Raw genomic sequence first — 20,864 nt, forward strand, 5'->3', positions numbered from 1 at the left:
TGTCGAAAGATTCTTCGATCGCTTTTCTCACAGTTTCTTTTGGGGCTTACCTGGGGGCTTTAATAGTTAATATCTGGTTTGAAAGACAAAAATAACACGCAAGCTCAATTTCAGTGGACGTTATTCGTTATTTCGGTTCACTCTCAAGTATTGCATTATAAAATATTTTAGTAAAAAACACTTGCTTAAGTCTTTAATCATAACGTCTACAACTCTAGCAGCACTACCTCTAGCTGGACATCTGGGTAAATCTGCATTCATGACCAAAACAATATCGCGCTCTTTTAAATTATTAAACTTCTTAACCCACTTACGACATTACAAAATAAATTGTCTGTATTCCTTTCTACACTTTAACCAAATAATACCCGCAAGTCTCTGAGAAGCCTTCCACATGCTTAACAATTGTAATTCATTATCTGATGCATCACAGTGGAAAATTTGGACGGAACAAACAATAGTGGACGACTATTTATCATGAATTCCATTTCACAAAACAATGATTTAACAGTATACTCTTGAAGTAAATAAAAACATTTTTTTCATGAACTGCTGTTGCGGTTGGAGTCGAAAATAGGGAGCGAGTACTCAGATCGACGAACAGTTTCGCCAGCAAAAGAACTTTATTCTTTCCAGTGAGACCGAAGTTTTCAGAGTTCACCCAAGTACGTGTGCTTCGGTCATACTGTCAATCAGCTGGGCTTGTTTTTATTTAAATTAATTTGAGAAAGCAAAATCGAAGATGTTTATTGGTATTGGTATTGATGGTATTGGTGGCAGATACGCGGCTTTGTCGCTTTTCCCTCCTTTTCGTCGGTTTTCGTCGATCTGAGTACTTGGCTTTACTCAAAAATATCCCCAGAATACCCGAAAGGCAGCCATGGATTTCGCCACTGACTTAGATCGTGAGAGAGTTTTAGAAAATGATGGCGGGAATAGGGATAGGGAAATTAGAGCCGAGCGGTCGATTTGAGGATAACCGCCGTTTCACTTAAACTTTTTTTGTTCATTAAAAGCTCAGCACCACCGGGGACCCTGTTTAAATTAACCTTTGTGACTTGTGTGGAACATTTACCCGGTGGACCTAACGACAAGGCAGAAACGACAGCGCCAACAGCTCACGCCGCGGCAACAGCGCCAACAGCTCTAACAACTCCCTCAGCGGCAATATCACGTTCTGCACGCTGGAATCCTCGGTGAGCACGTTCCACTTCCGGCATCCTTGGGAGGGTCGGCAATATCGCCCGCCAGAAATTTATTCCTGGTCTCCGGCTCACGCCAATCGTTTTACTGGGGGAGCACCGGAGCACTTTAGAACTGCTCTGCTCGGCTCATTAAACTTTTTTCACAAAGGGCGGCCTTGTTCCCAAGCCATCGGCTCTTGAGATAGGAGGCCATAAAGTTATTTTTAAGATTAGATGTAGTTATTTGTGTAACCTGTTTTCGTTGTATTTTTCGCATTTCCGTCTTCTTGCGACCGGTTCTAGTGCACACAGGGTCTGCGACTGGATAAATTGATGAGACGAAGAAGGAAGCAAATTTTGATCATTAGTCCCAATTAGTCCTTTTGTAGCTCCAGTGGGTTTAGAAGCAGGTAAGGGGTTGTCCAAGCTAACTAGTGAAAAAATCCTGGTCACTCTCAAGAGCCCTTCTTCGACGCGAGGTTCCGCCCACAGCGACCTGGTAGCTAGCGTATTCCTGGCTCAGGTGGCAGGTTTTCCTTCTAGGTAACATTGGTTGGCTGGGTTTGCAGTTTCTAGTACATTAAAAGCCACCAATATATTTCGTAAATTTAAATTATATTGCTTAAGTTTGTGTTGTTTACTTTTTTGTTAGATTTGTGAGACGTCGATAGTTATCGATCTTATGTTGCGGGCTGTGGCGTAGGGGAGAGAGTCCTGTTAAGCTAGCGGCACTGCCACAGGGAAAAATAAAGTTCGTAACACCTCTCAAAAGCTTCTGCCATGCGAGGCGACTATGGACGATTAAATGATCATGATCACCAATTGTCCGTAATCATTTTGACATTCTTACTTGCTCGTTTAAAATCAGTCCTGTTATCTGAATAGTGTTCCAGGCAACGACGGCAACCGAATAGGCGGAATACATGAATACACGCATTGCAAGTCATGTCCTCTGCTGTTTCTAAATGAACAGCCAGGGTGGCCATACAAGTGAAAATTACCCCATATCGTTAAGTATGACTCCAAAACCTCGATCGGACCAAATTAATCAATTAAAACTTTCAGGAAAGCTTTTTCTGTGGGTTCAACTATACATTTAGAAAACTGTGCCATTACAGCAGTTTGTGTCTTTGTACGATTACGATTATTTTCTTTCATTTTATATTTCTACATCTAACTATCTAATATTTTATCCGAAGATTGGAAATGAAAATGTGACAATTTTCATGGTGATAAAAATATATCAGCAGCGTAGTTATTGGATGGTCGTTACTTAGTAAGATCGGGTTATTAGCGTTCATGTCATACTTCATGTCATTCAAATTATCTAATCTACCTTTCAGTGTAAGCACCCGTTACTTGTAAAATGTAAAAGCAATGATATTAGACGACTTGAATTCTATACTGATTCTTCTCTTTGTACACTTGGCTTGGCGATCTGTCAATTTAAAAAAGCCCGGTTCGCACTATGGTTTTGCTGAGATGGCCTTGGGTACGTTCACTGACCCAGTTTCGGTAAGCGAGTACGGAAAATGGCGAACGACTTTGTCGTAGGTCAGGTTTTCGTCTCAGTAGCTGGAATAAATCAAAAACAAACGGTTGTGGAGAAAAGTTAAAGTTTTTTTTTTTATTTTTTTTTTTTGGTTTAAGTGAATTTAAGTAAGTGGTGTATAATTCTAAAAATACTTATAATTTACAGATTTTGTTAAATGGGGCCACCTATATAGAGGGCTCCTGCGCCGAGCAACTAGCTAGCTCCTGCGGCCACCGACACTCTGCTGACGCACTACTCCCGGTGCACTTCAACCCGTTGACGGACCGCATCCAGGCCTATTCCGGCCATCTACGCAATGCATCAGGGCTGTTTTCGACGACTGACGTCCTGCCTCTGCGCCGCGTCCAAGTGATCCCTCGCAGATGGTCTTGGCCAACAGGAACCTTTAGCTTTTCTGAAATTGTAAAAATCAATTAATTAATTTATCTAAAAAGAACAAAGAGAAAGCATTATATTTTATCATCGGTATCACTGTATAGCTAACCCGAAATTAGAACCGTACATCCCCTTTTTTGCCGCATGTCCAACTAAATTTGATTTGGCTCGCGAAATTTAACTATAAGTGGAAATTGCTTAATTGTATCCACGTCCTTTCTTTTCCCGTGGAGCTCCCCAGGATTAGGTAACCCGGGTGACTTCGGCATCCGAAACTTGTGCCGTAATCAGCGTTGGCCAATCATTTTGATAATCATATCTGAAGTTGAACACTTTCCAATAGCTTACCGCTTTGACCTCTTTTAAAATTAAACGGAGGTCCGAAATGAAAATTGTCGAAAGATTCTTCGATCGCTTTTCTCACAGTTTCTTTTGGGGCTTACCTGGGGGCTTTAATAGTTAATATCTGGTTTGAAAGACAAAAATAACACGCAGGCTCAATTTCAGTGGACGTTATTCGTTATTTCGGTTCACTCTCAAGTATTGCATTATAAAATATTTTAGTAAAAAACACTTGCTTAAGTCTTTAATCATAACGTCTACAACTCTAGCAGCACTACCTCTAGCTGGACATCTGGGTAAATCTGCATTCATGACCAAAACAATATCGCGCTCTTTTAAATTATTAAACTTCTTAGCCCACTTACGACATTACAAAATAAATTGTCTGTATTCCTTTCTACACTTTAACCAAATAATACCCGCAAGTCTCTGAGAAGCCTTCCACATGCTAAACAATTGTAATTCATTATCTGATGCATCACAGTGGAAAATTTGGACGGAACAAACAATAGTGGACGACTATTTATCATGAATTCCATTTCACAAAACAATGATTTAACAGTATACTCTTGAAGTAAATAAAAACATTTTTTTCATGAACTGCTGTTGCGGTTGGAGTCGAAAATAGGGAGCGAGTACTCAGATCGACGAACAGTTTCGCCAGCAAAAGAACTTTATTCTTTCCAGTGAGACCGAAGTTTTCAGAGTTCACCCAAGTCGTGTGCTTCGGTCATACTGTCAATCAGCTGGGCTTGTTTTTATTTAAATTAATTTGAGAAAGCAAAATCGAAGATGTTTATTGGTATTGGTATTGATGGTATTAGTGGCAGATACGCGGCTTTGTCGCTTTTCCCTCCTTTTCGTCGGTTTTCGTCGATCTGAGTACTTGGCTTTACTCAAAAATATCCCCAGAATACCCGAAAGGCAGCCATGGATTTCGCCACTGACTTAGATCGTGAGAGAGTTTTAGAAAATGATGGCGGGAATAGGGATAGGGAAATTAGAGCCGAGCGGTCGATTTGAGGATAACCGCCGTTTCACTTAAACTTTTTTTGTTCATTAAAAGCTCAGCACCACCGGGGACCCTGTTTAAATTAACCTTTGTGACTTGTGTGGAACCTTTACCCGGTGGACCTAACGACAAGGCAGAAACGACAGCGCCAACAGCTCACGCCGCGGCAACAGCGCCAACAGCTCTAACAACTCCCTCAGCGGCAATATCACGTTCTGCACGCTGGAATCCTCGGTGAGCACGTTCCACTTCCGGCATCCTTGGGAGGGTCGGCAATATCGCCCGCCAGAAATTTATTCCTGGTCTCCGGCTCACGCCAATCGTTTTACTGGGGGAGCACCGGAGCACTTTAGAACTGCTCTGCTTGGCTCATTAAACTTTTTTCACAAAGGGCGGCCTTGTTCCCAAGCCATCGGCTCTTGAGATAGGAGGCCATAAAGTTAGTTTTAAGATTAGATGTAGTTATTTGTGTAACCTGTTTTCGTTGTATTTTTCGCATTTCCGTCTTCTTGCGACCGGTTCTAGTGCACACAGGGTCTGCGACTGGATAAATTGTTGAGACGAATAAGGAAGCAAATTTTGATCATTAGTCCCAATTAGTCCTTTTGTAGCTCCAGTGGGTTTAGAAGCAGGTAAGGGGTTGTCCAAGCTAACTAGTGAAAAAATCCTGGTCACTCTCAAGAGCCCTTCTTCGACGCGAGGTTCCGCCCACAGCGACCTGGTAGCTAGCGTATTCCTGGCTCAGGTGGCAGGTTTTCCTTCTAGGTATCATTGGTTGGCTGGGTTTGCAGTTTCTAGTACATTAAAAGCCACCAATATATTCCGTAAATTTAAATTATATTGCTTAAGTTTGTGTTGTTAACTTTTTTGTTAGATTTGTGAGACGTCGATAGTTATCGATCTTATGTTGCGGGCTGTGGCGTAGGGGAGAGAGTCCTGTTAAGCTAGCGGCACTGCCACAGGGAAAAATAAAGTTCGTAACACCTCTCAAAAGCTTCTGCCATGCGAGGCGACTATGGACGATTAAATGATCATGATCACCAATTGTCCGTAATCATTTTGACATTCTTACTTGCTCGTTTAAAATCAGTCCTGTTATCTGAATAGTGTTCCAGGCAACGACGGCAACCGAATAGGCGGAATACATGAATACACGCATTGCAAGTCATGTCCTCTGCTGTTTCTAAATGAACAGCCAGGGTGGCCATACAAGTGAAAATTACCCCATATCGTTAAGCATGACTCCAAAACCTCGATCGGACCAAATTAATCAATTAAAACTTTCAGGAAAGCTTTTTCTGTGGGTTCAACTATACATTTAGAAAACTGTGCCATTACAGCAGTTTGTGTCTTTGTACGATTACGATTATTTTCTTTCATTTTATATTTCTACATCTAACTATGTAATATTTTGTCCGAAGATTGGAAATGAAAATGTGACAATTTTAATGGTGATAAAAATATATCAGCAGCGTAGTTATTGGATGGTCGTTACTTAGTAAGATCGGGTTATTAATGTTCATGTCATACTTCATGTCATTCAAATTATCTAATCTAACTTTCAGTGTAAGCACCCGTTACTTGTAAAATGTAAAAGCAATGATATTAGACGACTTGAATTCTATACTGATTCTTCTCTTTGTACACTTACAATCTCATCTTCAAAAGGAATTCGACTGCATCTTTCTGTATTAATTATTTAGCTGTAAGTTCGCCCAAAGGTCAAAGTTCCTTATTACTTTTTAGATTGTCACCAAGCAGTTGCTCGTAATAACGTTGTCCAACAAGAGAATAATATTAAGGTTTGCTTGAGTCATGAAATTCTCTTACTCGTTTGTATCTTCTTCTACCAAATTTTTTTTAGTATGTTTGCCACTTTATGAATTGTTTTCATCGAAATTTACCGTTGTGACCCTCGTCGCTTCATTAGAAGGATTAATTTTGAGAGGAACATATCTCAAAGTTACTGACGTTGGCTATTTCTTGGAGTTCACCTAAACGCTAAGATACAAAGATTTTGTATCTCTTACTGCTTAACTTTAGCCAGTAAAAAATAATTTAAGAGCCCGTCCGCTAATATATGTTATGTAAATTGTTAATTGTAACGATTTTACAAACGATTTGCTCATTCTGGCTCCTAATAGGTCGCCCTGTAATTTTAAACGTGAGATTAACATAGTGTAGCGGGCGGAGTATATATACTTATACTTATAATATACTTATATACATTGTGTATGCGCAAAAAAGTTTGCATTTGCCATTAATTCTTTTTGACTTATTAATAATTTGACAATTTAGAATTACGCTTTTAATTTTTATGAAATTTTATTAAAAAATCCACAAAACAACACAGCACAGTGACAGTGATCGTTAACAACAATTAAATGGAAATTATAATAAATGAAATAATTCAATTAAAGGTGAATTTAAAGAAAAAAATACAAAAACACAAAACAAGTACAACAATGCAAAACGAAAAAAAAACATGCAAAAAATGATTAAAAACCAAAAACGCAAAAGACTAAAAAATTTAAACGAACAAGAACCAACAAAAACGAATACACAACACGCTGAAACAAGAAATACTAAAGAGGGCAGGAATCTTCGCTGAATACGGCAATGAAGATCAACACACAACCTCACAGAAGGAAGACCCCATCGGGACAGTCTCGTGAGGAATTGATTTACAATAATAAAAAATTAAAGATTAAAATATAAGATCAGGGTATTAAGAAAAATGTATACATTGATAAGATTTAATAAATAATATAAAGAAACAATCTGGAAGACTTAATAGTTTGCTTTGGTGAATTAAATTTAACAATGGCAACCGGAGGTTCAGCACTAAATTTTTCTGCAGGCTGTGCAGTCACAGCCGGCGGCTTAACAGCGGAATTTATAAATAGATTAATAAATGTTCAATTGAATGAAGTGAGCAGGAAAATAGAAGCCTTAGAAGGAAGGTTAGCCACAGATGCAAACACTGTGAAGGATTATAAAATACAAGCTGCAGAAACTCTAATGAGACTTTATAAAATTCGAAGTGAACAATAATTTTATGATATAAAATTATGGGAGCTGCCCATGATGCTCTTACTAATCATGGCACCGTTTTAAACTTTCAAGCAATCTTATCAAAATTGGACTTTATGTACCACAAAAAAGGACAGCGTAATTACTAAGCAAACAAACAAAACAACAAGGAGCAATGCTATACGAATATTTATATCTGGGCTAAATGGATCTAGATCCGAAACTCTTTTCTCATTAATTTCACCAGATTTGCCCAATGCTTTGGCAAAGGTCCGGGAATTAGAATCAAAGCATTTCCGTGCTCAATTTGCAACCAGGTTTAATGGATTTAAAAATCAAAATAAATATAAGGGAAATAACTTACGATTTGATCAAATAAAACAGAATAATAATACTAATAAAATGGGAAATAATTGGAGTAATAACCAAAATTACAAATGGCCACAAATGGAAAATGTACTATTGCACAAATCAAAATAGAGATCAAACTCAAGTTCGAAAAAGGGAATCAGATGAGACAGTAAATCAACCAGCTAATAAAGTAATCAGAATAAATAATATCAATAAAGATAATTTTTTAGACCAGACCTCTACAGGGGAATACCTTTTTTAAATAGGATAGACTGAAAAACCAAGAAGCGGTTAAAGATTTTAATAGATACAGGTGTTATTCAATTATTAAGTATTACCATATTATAAATATATTTAAAACAAGACAATTATTTTATGAAATCAAAGGAATAGAATCTGATTTTCTAATTGGATTCAATTTATTAAGAAAAATCGGAGCTATAATAAATATAGAAAAAGGAGTCTTGGAATATAAAGGGAAAACAGAAAAGTTAAGATATTATGATAACGAGGAAAAAAATGAAATAAGTTTAAATAAAGGAAATAATACTCTTCCGTTAAAAGAATTTATTATAAAACAATATTTTGCTGATAAAAGTAGCAAAAACGCAGATTTATTATTTGTGCAAAATAGTGAGAAAAGCTTGGGATTCGAAAATCCTGAGAGCGCCAACGTAAAAATACCCGTCAATAAAAATACAAATATCTTTGGAATTAAAAATCGTAAGAGTGCCGACGTAGAAAATCTGTCAATAAAAATACAAACATATTGGGAATTAAAAATCCTGAGAGCGCCGAAGTAGAAATATCAGTCAATAAAAATACAAATGTCTTGGGAATTAAAAAACCCGACAGTGCCTACGAAGTAAATACCGTCAAAAATCGAATAAATAAAAGTCGTTTGAAATGTAAAAATTTAAAGCCCGCCGTCGTTGAGCTATCCGACAAGCAACATATAAATAATAAAGTTACTGTTCAATCAAAAAAATCAAAGAAAAAAATAGTTCACTATATTGAAAAAGAGCATTCAAATTCCTTTTAGAACAGACATAAAGGGGGAAATAAATTTTATTCACGACAGGCCAAGCAATATTAGTATGCTTTATATTTATTACCGGGTTCGTGAATAGCGAAATCAGTGGAATGTTAGCAGAAGAAATTATAAGGCCTAGCCGAAGCCCTTACAATTCACCAGTTCTGGTAGTCCCAAAGAAGGGAGAAATTCAAGACGGAAGCCGTAAATTAAGACTTGTCATTGACTACACAAAATTAAATGAATGTACCATACCTGATAATAAAGCAACCCCCATCAGTAATTCTATCTAATTTGGGAAAAGCAAGATATTTTTCAACAATAGATTTAGAATAAGATTTCATCAGATATAAATAAAAGAATCTGATGTCGAAAAAACATCATTTTCAATAAATAATTCAAAATACGAACTTTTAAGAATGCCATTCGGACTAACAATACACCAAGAATTTTTCAGAGAGCAACGGACGACATCCTAACAGGACAAAATGGGAAAACATATTATGTTTAAATATTATAAAATTCTCAAATTTAATTGAACAACATTATATAGACTTCAACAAAATTATAAACATATTATTACGGGCAAACATGAAAATCTTTTTAGAAAAATCAAAGTTTTGTTTTCTAGGATACATCATATCTTATAAAAAATCGACACCATTATTAAATATTCGGGAACTAAGAAGTTTCTTAAGCCTTATAGAAAATTTATTTTAAATTATGCCTTAATAGCCAAAAATATCAAAAGGAATGTCAACAAAAATGTTAATTCAGCTGAATGACCCTGCTATTAAAGCTTTTGACGAGCGGAAAGAAAATCTCATTGCTCAAAAATAACTAGTTCAACCGGACTATAAAAAAATTTACCCTGACCACCAACGCTTCAGACGTCGCAATTGGTGCAGTATTATCTCAAGAATGTTAACTAATTATTTGTATTTCAAAAACTTTGACTAAAACAGAACAAGTTTATGCAACTAATAAGAAAGAACTTTTAGCCATAGTATGGGCTCTTAAAAATCTAAGAAATTACCTTTATGGAGTGATTGGAATTGAAATTCAAACCGATCATCAACCATTATCTTTTGCAATCTCTGATAAAAATTCTAATATGAAACGCCGGTACTCTTTCATAGAAAGTTTCACTCCAAAAGTCATTTATAAGCCAGGGACAACTAATGTAGTTGCAGACGCCCTATCAAGGATTCAGATCAAGAACTTAACTGACAGTAACGAATCGGTCTCAGCATTCAACAGAAAGTAGTTTTGAGAATGTTATACAAAAAACCTGTAAACTCTTAAACCAGTTTAAGCAACAATTGCTATTAGCAACGGGGCGGTATACAATACATGAGTCGATTAATATATTCGAAAATACCAGACATATTATAGAGCTTGACACTTCCGGAAATTTGATATATATATTAAGGGAATAAATATTTATACAAAATATATACAATGTTATACAAAAAACCTGTAAACTCTTAAATCAGTTGAAGCAACAATTGCAATTACCAACGGGAAGGTATACAATACATGAGTCGATTAATATATTCGAAAATACCAGACATATAATAGAGCTTGACACTTCCGGAAATTTGATATATATATTAAGGGAATAAATATTTATACAAAATATATACAATGTTATACAAAAAACCCGTAAACTCTTAAATCAGGTGAAGCAACAATTGCAATTACCAACGGGAAGGTATACAATACATGAGTCGATTAATATATTCGAAAATACCATTCATATAATAGAACTTGACACTTCCGGAAATATCAATCTTAAGGGAATATATTCCTCCTAATTTAACTGTAGGAATTCATTATAGTTTAGAAGACTTTTATAGATGTGGAAAATTCTGATGACAGAGCACTTTTAATCGAAGAAACGCATTGTCGAGCACACCAGGGACTTGACGAAAATTATGAAAAAATCAGTAGATTGTATTATTGGCCAAACATACTAACAAAACTAAGAGAATATATAAAAAATTGTAAAATTTGCAATTAAAATTCCAATTGAAGAAGCCTCAGTCCCAAATAAAGGAGTCGAAAATTTATAATTAATATATATTACGCGCAAAGTCTTACTTTCATAACTTGTATTGACTCAAAATTTTTAGTAGTTATGAAACTTCTTCAACAATTTCCACAAGCCAAAGTAATAATGACCGATAATGAACCGAGCTTTACTTCGGCCCAATTTAAATCTTTTACATTACGCAGACCCGAGGCGCAGTACCTCAAACGGACCAGTTGAAAGGGCACATTCTACATTAACAGAATTAGCTCGATGTATTAAAGAAGAATTTAATTCAACTGACTACTCCGAAATAGTAATAAGAGCCGCTCAAGAATATAATCAGAGCATTCTACAACGAAGCAAATATCTTTTGACGTACTATATAATAAAATAGAGCACGATAACATTCCTCAAATTTAAAAAAAAAAAACAAGTGAATATGTTAGAAACACATAATGAAAACAGAAAAGAAAAAGTATATCATGTAGGACAGGTAGTTTATGAAAAGAAACACGTGGAAAGAAATAAACTTAAAACTAGATATAAAAACAATTTACTTAACAAAATAATAATCGTAACAAAAAAATAAAACGTATTGACGTACGATTCACACGCAGATTTATTCCACGTAACTAACTTAAGTTATACTGATAAAAGGTCACAATGGGAAATTTTATATGACATAGAAGTAATTGAATTAATTTTATCACAATTAATATCAACAAGATCAAAAAGGGGGGTAAATGAGTTAGGCACTGTGCGATGTGATCATGATGGTTTTATTAAAGTTTAGAATAAAATCAATGAATAATATTTTTAATTAAATAACAATAAGAAATTTATTATCAATTCCAAATTGTTAAAAGAATTAGAATCTCTTTCTGATGATTTAAAAAATTTTTTTATTGATGAAGATTTACCACTGCGAAAACATCGCTTACGATTATTAACATTTGATCTGCAAAATTTAATCACACTTGCGAAAATTGACGTTTTTAATACCAACATTTTAAACAATGATGACATCAAGGAAATATTAAAACACGAACAAAAACCAGTTATTATCGTTGACTTTATGGACATCTCTGTCTCTAAAATCGCACTGCATAAAGAACTTTAATAATTTAAATAAAATACCCAATAATTAGTAACAGATGCAATACAAATCACGCTAGAGCGATTTCCAAAATCAATTGGAAACTAGTATTAAGCAATCAAGTCGCAAAATACGCAAATATGTTTTATGAAATGTCTAACTTTAAGAACGAACTTTTTAATAATAATTGCACTTTAATTAAGGAAAAAACTTGTTTTAGCCGATTATGAAATGTAGAGAAATCAACTTGTTAAAAAATAAGAGAAAAAAAAAAAAAAAACAGACATTTCACAAGATGGTGCCGTTCTTATAAATGGTAAGAATATTGTTAACAACTCCCATTTAAACGAATTATTTTTAATTACACTTAATGTTACAACCAAAATTAATAATATTACACATATAAATTTGGAAAACAAATTTCTTAGCTACATAACTACGAACCATTTCAAAAATTATGAAATACCTGGTTACATGTTAACAAACAACTCGGAACTTTCTTCAATAAATATAAACGTTTTAGATCCTTTCATTAAAATTAATAACACTGAAAATCACTTACCTTTATATTATTAATTTTAATCCTTATATATTTGATTTTTTTTTCTTTTTATAAAAAACAAAATGCTATAACGCTATAAACGCACCTAACCAATAAAAACCATTTCTATCTCACTGGCTACATCTTCTATGTGAGCAACCACCCAGACGGCAAAGCTCACGGAGAGACCGGAATCCTTATCAAATAGCGCATTAGGCATCACCCTCTGGAGGCGTTTGCCTACAACCACATACAGGCCACATCCCAACGAATCAACATAACCAGCGGTCCAGTCACCCTATCGGCTGTGTATTATCCCCCACGATTTAATATTTCAGAGAGTGAATTTTTATGCTTTTACAACTCATAGGGTAACTGTTTTATAGCTGCCGGTGACTATAATGCGAAACACCACTACTGGGGCTCTCGTCTTATTAACCCCAATAGACGCCAATTATACAACGCTATTATCAAACCCGGTCATAAGCTAGATTTTGTTTCACCAGGTACTCCCACATACTGGCCAGCAGATCCGAACAAAAAATTAGACATTATCGATTTTGCTGTAACTTGGAGAGTGCCGACCAGGCAGATACATGTTGAAACCCTGGCGGAACTGTCATCTTTCCACTCGCCTGTTTTACTCTGTCTATTTGAACATCCACAGTTTGTAGAACGACCACAATTTCTGATATCCAATACAAAGTAAAGGCTAAAGTATAAAATATATATAAGCTCACACTTTGAAATCGAACCTAAAATCTCCTGTGAAGCTGATATTGAAGACTCACTTAAACATATAACGGGTGTAATTTTCTCTGCTGCCAAGCACTCTACACCCGAACTTTAGACCTCATCATTTCAGACAAAAATGTCTTCCAACCTCATCCGCCGACAAACCAATTCACTTTACTAAACATCTCACCAGCGGAGCCTTCCACCTCAATAATTCTTGAAACAAGCACAATCATAAAAACCATTGCAGAACAGATGAATCCAAAAAAAATCCCTGGCCATGATTTAATTCGCCTAAAATAATAATTGAATTGCCTCTATGCGCAGTCAAAAGCATAGCCACCATATTCAACTCAATTCTTAAATGGGGCTATTTTCCCACACAATGGAAAAAGTCTGTTATTACAATGATACCAAAACCAGGCAAAGACAAATCCCAACTTTCGTCCTACAGGCCCTTCTTCCGTGCATATCAAAGCTATTTGAAAAACTGCTTTTGTGCCACCCCAGAACACACCTCCAAAATGACAGAGCGATCCCCCTACATCAGTTCGGCTTCAGGGAAAAGCACGGAACTACCGAACAGTTAAATCGCATTACAACTGAAATACGCACAGCGTTTGAACGCAGGGAATACTGCTGTGCCTTATTCCTAGACGTATCTCAAGCCTTCGGCCGCGTTTGGATTGACGGTCTGGTTCATAAAATCAAGACTGTCCTACCACAAAACACCCACAAATTACTTGAATCTTGCCTTAAAGACAGAGTATTTACTGTCAGATGCAAACACTTCTTCTCCGCCAACCACAAAATCGAAGCTGGAGTACCCCAAGGGAGTGTGCTCAGACCAATCTTGTATGTCCTATACACGGCTGTCATTCCCACAAGCAGTCAGACAACTCTACCCACCTTTGCTGATGACACAGCTATAACCAGTCGTTCAAAATGTCCAAAAACAGCAACAGCATATTTAAAAAACCACCTGGGGGCCGTAGAAAAATGGCTAGCAGATTGGCGCATACAAGTCAACGAACAAAAATGCAAACACATTATGTTTACGCTCAATCGGGCAACCTGCCCACCACTGGCCCTAAACAACAAACAAATCCCCCAAGTCGACGAAGTCATATACCTGGGCATCCACTTAGACAGGCGGCTTACCTGGAGAAAGCACATTGAAGCGAAGAAGATTTCCCTAAAACTCAAGGCCAACAGTTTCCACTGGCTCATCAATTCCCGCTCACCCCTGCCACTGGAACTCAAAGTAGTTATTTACAACTCTTATTTAAAGCCAACTTGGATGTACGGGTCTGAACTCTGGGGAAACGCAAGCAAAAGCAACATAGAAATCATCCAACGAATACATTCCAAGATACTGCGAACAATAACTGGGGCCCCCTGGTATATTCGCAACGCAAATATCCACAGGGACCTGGATATAAAACCCGTTAAAGAAGAAATTGATAGTAAAGTCTCGAAGTAAGAAGCTAGATTATCAATACATCCAAACCAACTAGCCAGGCAGCTCAGGCGGCTCAGTTACCACTCTCGTTTACAGCGCACCGACCGCCCACTCCTGCCCAACTTAGGGACATTAACCAATTAACAATTATAATACAGTATAGGTTAAGATTTGAATACTTATTGTAAGTCTCTTCTAGAGAAGATTGAATAAACAAATAAAACGTAGAAAAAAAAAGCTATATTATTTGTAACCAAAAAACAACGGCCAGAACTAGTAAAATCTATTAACCAATAAGAAAAGTTAAAAAAAAGCTCATGGTCGAGGTTCATTGGATCAGATTAAGAAATGAAGAGGTGGTCTTATTTTGATTGAGACCGCGATCGGTACTCTAGTATGAAAAGTGTCTTGTATTAATTGAGTTTTAAGAATAAAGATTTATCACCCGAGTATTAAAAATAAAAAATTTGTATACATTATTTTAAATAATCTTTGAACAACGAATTTAATTTGCATATACTCCTATTGCTGCACAATCTAAAGCGTAGCTTTTAAGAATACATATTTTTGAATAAAGACAGTCTAAGAGCGAACCTTAATTGAAACGGATGAGTAAATTAGTTCAAAATATTAAATCGCAACCTCGACAGAACATTCACCAATATAACATTAACTACAATTTTTACTCTTTTTAAATTTATAACAAAAGAAAAAAATTAAATGTGAAAGGAAAACAGAAACAGCAATAACAACCAAGTGAACCAAATGAAAAAAAAACAAATGTGAAAACCGGGCTGAAACGGTTATAATGCCGAGAAAGATACTATGTGTACGGACGTAAAATTGTCAGAACATTTTTGGTGGTCCATGAGGGGAACAATCCAATCACGACTTCGGCAGTTTCCTTCAACTCGTTTTCAAGTGTTACATAAGCGTATGGCACCATTGACCAAGTTCTCCAACGCAGAGCCCCTGGAAACGAACAGCAGTGGAAAGACAGAGAATCTGCACCTGCGCCCTATCACATTCCGCCTTTCATCATAATTTTCCTGTGGACAAACGGAATCCCGCTTCAGCAGCAAAGAAAAAGGTGAGTGTTTTGTGGTGAGGTTGTTGGTGTCTGAAGGCAATGGATCTGATCCCAAAGAACCAGTAACTCAGAGTAGCAGAGTATATGCGCTTCAGAGTGATATTAATCAAATAAAAGACAGCGCGTCCTGAAAGCAATATTTTAAATGTCTCTTGAACAAGCTCGAACAGTTAAGCAATTCAACGAAAATCATCAAGAATTTATTGGTGTACAGGTTATTTTTCTCATCGGTATTTTGTCAACGGCGTAGCATGTATTTTTTGGAAGAGTTTATTACAGCATTTTGCATAATTGAGGCTTGCTATGAATCTCAACTAGCCAGATCCACAGTTCAACTGCCGATACCCTCCTACCCCGACAAATACAAGAACTAGCCTGCGATTTACGATGTGATGTGCAGCTTATACAACCCCAACCTGTTGTACACATTGCAATGGCTTCCACATTTTGCGTCGATGCCCAGACTTCATTTCCAAAGACAGCTTTGCGCGTAAATCAATCGTCGACCGTACAAAGGCATGATTTAGCTGTTTGACCATATAACATCCTATTGTCGTCCGATTTTGTTGTAATTTAAACCGTAATTCTAAAATATTTAACCATTACTATATGTCGAAGAACGAAAATAAACAGCAAAGCTATAATTTTTTTGTATTTTTTTACCGATTGTTCCTATGGGAGCTATATGATATAGTCGTCCGATTTTTATGAAATTTAAACCGTTATTCTGAATTATTTAACCATTACTAAATGTCGAAGAACTAAAAAAAAATAAAAAACAGCAAAGTTATCATTTTTTTGTATTTTTTTCCGATTGTTCCTATGGGGGCTATATGATATAGTAGTCCGATTTTGATGAAATTCAAACCGTAATTCTATATTAATTAACCATTACTATATGTCAGCACTAACCATACAACATATAGACTGGTCATTTCATACGACGCATTTGGACACAAAAAAACGGACCGCGGAAGGTCCACCGTTCTCACAGCAGCAGGTCCATGCACATCGTGTGCGTTCGGGTTTTTTACTCTCTCATTCTTATTCTCATTTTTATGCTCGCGCACTCATTGCACGAGTTCAGTCGTTCAGTCGCAGAGAGGCGCTTTTTGAAGAAGGCTGCCCTGCGCTTGAATTCGTCTTTGTATGTATGCGTGATCATGCATTCTCATACACGGGAGCATGTGTGCGTTTATTTCATTTCGGCGCATCAAGAATATTTTGTCTTTTGCCACTTTTCAAACTTGGTACCCTAAGAATATGGGCGTATTTACTATTGGGTTATGATATAAATATGAATATTATATGTTTTAATATATTTATTTAATATTTCAGCATACATTTTATTTTTGTTTACAAATTCAAATCAGTGGTAGCGGTAAAATGTTTTACATATATGTATGTATTCGAATTTATAGAAATCAGTCCACTGAGATGGGAACAGGGCATATCGCAGTCGTGTCACTTGAAACACCGACTGCCTTTCAGTGGTTGAGAAAACTTCAAACTAAGTCAGTTCTTGTCGATGTCTTGCGAGCGGTTGGTGCATGCATACCCTACCGACGATTGCTTTTAAGGGGAGCGGGCTTTTAGGACACTTGTTTTAAATGTTATGTTTAGTGATCTTTGGTTAATTTATTTTTTAATGATTCGCAGTGTTATTTTGTCTTTAAACAAGTAATAAATAATAAAATACTTTTAATATTTTTGAAAAGGTAAATGGTTGATTTATTTTTTAATGATTCGTTATTTAATTGTCTTGTTATTTTAATTGTCTTTAAACAATTCGTTATAATTCAAGATATTGGAACAATTAAAATCTAAAATTATTATCATTAAAATAAATTATTATCATTAAAAAAATGTGGATTTTTATATTTGTTCCATTTACCTTTTCAAAAATATTAAAAGTATTTTATTATTTATTACTTGTTTAAAGACAAAATAACACTGCGAATCATTAAAAAATAAATTAACCAAAGATCACTAAACATAACATTTAAAACAAGTGTCCTAAAAGCCCGCTCCCCTTAAAAGCAATCGTCGGTAGGGTATGCATGCACCAACCGCTCGCAAGACATCGACAAGAACTGACTTAGTTTGAAGTTTTCTCAACCACTGAAAGGCAGTCGGTGTTTCAAGTGACACGACTGCGATATGCCCTGTTCCCATCTCAGTGGACTGATTTCTATAAATTCGAATACATACATATATGTAAAACATTTTACCGCTACCACTGATTTGAATTTGTAAACAAAAATAAAATGTATGCTGAAATATTAAATAAATATATTAAAACATATAATATTCATATTTATATCATAACCCAATAGTAAATACGCCCATATTCTTAGGGTACCAAGTTTGAAAAGTGGCAAAAGACAAAATATTCTTGATGCGCCGAAATGAAATAAACGCACACATGCTCCCGTGTATGAGAATGCATGATCACGCATACATACAAAGACGAATTCAAGCGCAGGGCAGCCTTCTTCAAAAAGCGCCTCTCTGCGACTGAACGACTGAACTCGTGCAATGAGTGCGCGAGCATAAAAATGAGAATAAGAATGAGAGAGTAAAAAACCCGAACGCACACGATGTGCATGGACCTGCTGCTGTGAGAACGGTGGACCTTCCGCGGTCCGTTTTTTTGTGTCCAAATGCGTCGTATGAAATGACCAGTCTATATGTTGTATGGTTAGTGATGTCAGTTAAAAGATTGATTATGATTTTGATAAAAAAATCAAACCTTTCTTTATTGAGTTGGTATAAGAACTAACTTACTTAGGTTAAACAATTGTTTTTATAGCTACGCGTCGCTCCATCGCTGCCGCCGTCTCTGCCGCTGTTGATGTTTCTGCTGACGTTCTTTCATATTATTGGTTGCTGCTCTTGGTCGCCGTCGCCGTTGGCCAAACTTAATTGTAATTGGCCAGTGCATTTTAATTATAGTTTTTATTGTATGCACTAAGTTGAGTTCGATCAACTTTGAAAATTGGCTGTTCTGCATTCCCACGATCGCTGACCAAAAGGTGCAAGCTAAGTTCGTTAGAACTTTATTGAGAGCATTGCTTTGCTGTTAGTTGTGCAATTAATGCTCTCTTCTTCGGTTTGGGAAATTCTATTATTGAGGGCATTGCTTTGCTGTTTGTTGTGCAATCAATGCTTACTCATTTCCTCTGTCTGAGAAATTGTATTATTTTGGGTGTTAACTCTTCCCTCCTTAAACGCGACTGTCCTCGGTCGCAACGTAGTAGAGTACAGGTCCGGAATGCGTGGGCTTTTCTTGCGTTTCTGGCACGGAAACTGGTGTACTTTCCGTTGACCTACGTCTTCGTAGGAGTTCCGTGATTGATCCTATTATAAGTAGTAGTAGGATGATGGCGGATCCGTAGCTAACGGAAGATTCTATGGTTGCCTTGCTTCTTAATTTTTCCAGCGCTTTTGTGTTGTTAATGTTGAGTTCCTTGACCATTTGTAGTGAGAGAACTTCCTCTAACTTAGTCTTTTCGCCCAATAGTTGGAATAACGGAGGTTCTGGTTCGACTACGTTGATTTCCTTTGACTTGAAGATGGTTTCACCAATTGTTACCGTCGAATTACGATATTGTATTAGGAAAGAGCCTTGCAGTTGTAGAAGTTTTTCATCTAGTGAGACTGGTCCATTGAAGTTGTTTAGCAGGATGGTGCCTGGTAGTATTTCTTCGAAATCTGGTATATGTTGATTGTTGATCATCTTACATTCTGGTTCTCGAAGGTTAATAGAGCGTTTACGCAAGTATCATTGCTTAAATCTAACAAATTTTCTGAATTACAAATTGTCTTATCATTATAGGATTCACAAGGTTTAATTATTGCCAATAATTGTCTCTTACATTCTAAAAAACTTTCATATTTTATATCATTGATTATTTGGGCTTTTTTATTGCTTTAATTTTTTAATTTTTAAAGTTCTACAATTATCTGATTCAATGGTTGGTAGGCTAATAATGTAAATAAGGTCGTTGCCATTTGTGGCTAACTTGATTCGAGCAAATTCCAATAATTCTTCTATGTTAAAAAAAAAGTGATTTTCTTTTTTAAAAATTTCTTCCACTATTTTGGTTTCTGTGTTTGTAAGTACAAATGAATTTATTGTGTTAGATTTGGCCCATGTAATTGCGTATATTATGTTAATTATTTCTTCTTTTATTAATTGAATTTTATACTTTAAAATATTTGCTTTCTGATTTATGATTTCTTCCGAGCTCTGGGTAATTTTCAACATTGCATTAGTAGCGTTAGTAAGTTGGTTTATTTTTTGATTAATTAATCTGTTAATTACTACTTGTCTATTGTTGTTTTCTAGCTGCTCATTTATCTTGTCTTCTAAGATCTGATAGTCGTGGTGATCTGGCGATCCCGCCAGCCATTTCCATGCAGTACCTATTGGAAATAGGAAAGATATACCTATATAGGAAAGATATGGGTGTAATGGATGAGATGGGGTGAGTGAATGAAATGATTCTTCTAACTTCGCCAGAGTTTCTTCATAGCTTTGTAGGTTAAAGATGTGGATGATTTTAAATGTTCCGTCTTGTTTAGCCGCTAATCCGGTTTCGAGTGAGATGATTTGTGAATTGGAATAGTCGAGGACTGTAGTTATTCCCAAGCATGTTGGTAAAAATAATCTGAAAAATGATGTTCTTATATTATTTTTATGTATGATTTTTCCGGTTTGTGTTTTAATGGTGGTCGTTCTATTTTGCGCTACTTTCTCGGTTTTGTATCTAGGTGTAAGTTTAGTTCCTAATCTTTTATCTATTTTTACATGTACAGTTTCGCCTGGCTTAAAAAGTTTTGGTAATATTTTTCCTTGATTGTGGTATTCGAGGTCGGCTGTTTGTTTATTTTTAATTTTCTTTTTTATTTCTTCTCGTTTCTTTTCTATGTCTTCTGTTGAACTAGAGATTGTGCTTCTGAAAAATATGTCTATGGGTCTTTCTTTTGTTACAGAATGTATCGATTTATTATATTC

Source organism: Drosophila gunungcola, assembly GCF_025200985.1.
Source record: "Drosophila gunungcola strain Sukarami chromosome 2L unlocalized genomic scaffold, Dgunungcola_SK_2 000007F, whole genome shotgun sequence".
Taxonomy (NCBI): Eukaryota; Metazoa; Arthropoda; class Insecta; order Diptera; family Drosophilidae; genus Drosophila; species Drosophila gunungcola.